This window comes from Halichoerus grypus, chromosome X (assembly GCF_964656455.1).
Source record: "Halichoerus grypus chromosome X, mHalGry1.hap1.1, whole genome shotgun sequence".
Taxonomy (NCBI): domain Eukaryota; kingdom Metazoa; phylum Chordata; class Mammalia; order Carnivora; family Phocidae; genus Halichoerus; species Halichoerus grypus.
This window is the reverse complement of record NC_135727.1, coordinates 102,582,291-102,586,033: the sequence shown is the minus strand read 5'-3', so window position 1 is coordinate 102,586,033 and position 3,743 is coordinate 102,582,291. Positions and strand designations below refer to the sequence as shown.

General features: G+C 36.3%; 1 pseudogene; it reads left to right on the top strand.

Moving 5' to 3' along the window:
* The first annotated feature begins 2,312 nt into the window (after nt 1-2,312).
* On the top strand, nt 2,313-3,484 carry LOC118529550 (RNA-binding motif protein, X chromosome-like; annotated as a pseudogene).
* Nucleotides 3,485-3,743: the final 259 nt, after the last annotated feature.

Sequence of the window (3,743 nt, the reverse complement as noted above, 5' to 3'; positions counted from 1 at the left end):
TGAAAGATTCATGGTTGGTCTGAAAACAGAATTGAACTGAAGGTTGACTACTATTAACTCTGCACAGAGCAATTGTTATATAAATGAACCATTTTTTTCTTAAGCAAAATACAGATACATGTATATTCTACAGGTAATATCCAATAAGTTGACTGAATGGTATTTATCTCTCTTTTCAGTAGTAAATAACTAAATGTAAGAGGATAATAATGAAATAGATGATAAAGCATATCAAACGTAGCCACTGAAATGCTGTTTTCTCATATTATGTTTTACATATTACTTTGGTTGATTCCTTCTGATTTAGATTATGTAGGTTTTTTTTAAGATTTTTATTTTTTTATTTGACAGAGAGAGAGAGCACAAGCAGGGGGAGCCGCAGAGGGGGAGAGAGAAGCAGGCTCTCCACTGAGCAGGGAGTCCAATGTGGGGCTCCATCCCAGGACCCTGGCCTCATGACCTGAGCCAAAGGCAGATACTTAACTGACTGAGCCACCCAGACACCCCTAGCTTATGTAGTTTTATTACTACATTTTTAGCATCATATTTGGCAATGTATCAGGAAGGTCATAGATTACATTATTTTAAGCTCACCTGGGGGAAAAAAAAGCATGAGTCACATGGAATATGTTTTGGCTAAGAAAATACAATGTTGAATAAATGCTTTTGTTTTTCTTAAAAAAATTAAATAATGATATTTATGTTCCTACTTTTGGGGCAATTAAGCCAATGAAAATTAGGAATTAAATTTAAATGGAATAAGCTAATGAAGAGCAACTTTTATGGCTATGTAAGGTGCCTAAGAAAAAAATCCAACAAAACTTGTGTGAAACATGTATGAGGAATATTATGAAAATTTACTGAAAGACCTAAATAAATAGAGGTAATGGATTGGAGGATTCAGTGTCAAATATTCAGTTGTCCGAAATGCAATTCAAACAAATATCTCAATTGTCTTTCATGGATCCTGAGATCTTGAGCTTGTGGTAATTGAAAATAAACTTATAGGAAATGGCAAAAAAAATAGCCAAGCCATTCTTAAAAGAGAAAACAAAAGCAGGAGGGGGCACATATTCTGCTAGAAAATGAGATAATACCAATCAGTAGTCATTTAAAAGTGCTATACTAACAAACAAGTGGAAATGGATGAAGCCATTTAATAATGTCAGATTTTACAAATTTGGGGGGTGGGTGGTGTCACAGGTGTTTATTTTATTATTATGTTTTATAGTAATATATATGTTACATATATTCTTCTTTATGGTATATTATTTATCTGTGGTGCACATTACCTCAAATCTTAGCTAGGCAGAAATTCAAGAGCAGCTTAGTGTGGTGGATCCGGCTTAGGATCTCTCATGATGTTCAGATGTTAGCCAGGGCTGCCATAACCTCACCCACAAGAAAAATTTCACAGGGCTTATATGTAGTATTTACTCACTGACTAACTTTTATAAAATAAATTTACCTAAAAGTATTGGGTACCTTGATAAAATAGGAAAAGCCTGATATCTTTACATGGCCATATGCTGACATAATATGACAGACCATTTTCATTTTCAGTATTTTGTTTGAGGTTTGAACATATTTTTTTCTACATAAAAATCAATCATTTTTGAAGCGCATTTTGGTCATTCCATCTATAATCTACATCTATACATTACAGTACATATGAGAAAATGATAGTATGACATTAAGTAAATTATCTTTATATCTAGACTCTAATAAATTTAACTTTAAGAAATATTACAATTAAAAATATGTTTAGTTATTGTGTATCAAGAGGATATGTTTAACTTCTTTCTATATTTATTTCAAAAACAGTAAAATTAATGTTCTTTCTCCTTTGAAATATGGATGTAATATTGAGTTAGCAAAGTTAATGGAATTTTGCATACCCATATATATCCTGTTGATCAGATAAGCTATAGTAAAACTATAAAGTTCAGTAGTGTATTTGGAGCCAAAGTGCTTTTGTTTTCTCCTGTGTTATAACAGAAGAATTTTTCTATGTTGTTGTAGGAGAGTTTTCATCTTTTACTTGGATAATTACAAAACTAGTACGCAAGTCAAGTCTTAACAGACTTAACATTTGCTTATTGAAAGCAGTGTCATAAAGTCAAATAGATAGTCAATTAACTTATTGAATTAAAATTTGATATCAGGTTTGCCTTTGTGTAGTAGCAGTAGCAGCTTCCCTCTTCTGTTCTTGGAACCAGCAGTTCTCCCTCATGCTGAGTTGCTACAATGCCCCTGCCGGTAAGCTCATAAGAGCATGAAACCATCATCACCCCTCCAACTCTCATCAGGGGATGAAAATAGTTGAAGCAGATCACCCAGGAAAGCTCTTCATTGGTGGCCTCAATACAAAAACAAATGAGAAAACCCTTGAGGCTGTATTTAACAAATATGGACAAATAGTGGAAGTTCTATTGGTGAAAGATCATGAAACTAACAAATCAAGAGGATTTGCTTTTGTCATGTTTAAAAGCCCAGCTGATGCTAAGGATACAGCCAGAGAAAGTCCTTAGATGGAAAAGCCATTAAGGTAGAACAAGCCACTGAACCATCATTTGAAAGTGGTAGATATGGAGCACCTCCATCTCCAAGAAGCAGAGGCCCCCCAAGAGGTCTTAGAAGTGGAAGAGGAGGAAGTGGAAGAACCAGGAGACCTCCTTCATGCAAAGGGCACATGGATGATGGTGACTATTCCATGAATTTTAACATAAATTCTTCCAAGGGACCACTTCCAATAAAAAGGGGACCACCACCACGAAGTGGCTGTCCTCCTCCTAAAAGGTCTGCCCTTTCAGGACCAGTTCACAGCAGCAATGGAATGGAAGGAAGAGCTCCTGTGCAACATGGAAGAGATAGTTATGGAGGCAAACCTTGAAAGGAACCCCTGCCCTCTCATAAGATGTTTATTTGTCTCCAAGAGATGATGGGTATTCTACTAAAGACAGTTATTCAAGCAGAGATTACCCAAATTCTTGTGATACAAGAGATTAAGCACCACCACCAAGAGATTATACTTACCATGATTATGGTCATTCCAGTTCACATGATGATTACCCATCAAGAGGCTACAGTGATGGAAATGGCTTTGGTCCTGATCTTAACTATTCAGATCATCCAAGCAGAGGTTCCTACAGAGATTCATATGAGAGTTATGGTAGCTCACATAGTGCTCTACCTATACGAGGGCCCCTGCCATCTTATGGTGTAAGCAGTTGCTGTGATGGTTACAGTAGCTCATATAATGGTTATGGTGGAAGTCAAGACATTTACTCAGGCAGTGGAAGTGATCTCTAGTCAAGTGGTCATGATCTGGTTGGCAGACAAGAAAGAGGTTTTCCCCCTTCTGTGGGAAAGGAGGTATCCTCCTCCATGTGATTCCTATAATACTTCAAGCCACAGAGCACCTAGAGGTGGAGGCTGTGGGGGAAGTTGATCTGATGGAGGGGGAGAGAGAGGCAGATATTAAAAACAAACAAAACTTTGGACCAAAATCCCCATTCAAAGAAACAAACAAAAAAATGGAACCTTTTCTGTCAGAACCACCCAAGGACTACTAAAAGGAAAAATTGTATTACCTTTCAAAAATTTCCTATTAAGTTCCCCTACCATAATTTTTATGTTCTTGTAAGGGAAAAGAGTAAAACCTGTTTAACCGTACTTGACTTTATGACTTTGCTCTCGATAAGCAAATGTTAAATATGTTAAGACTTGACTTGTGTGCTAGT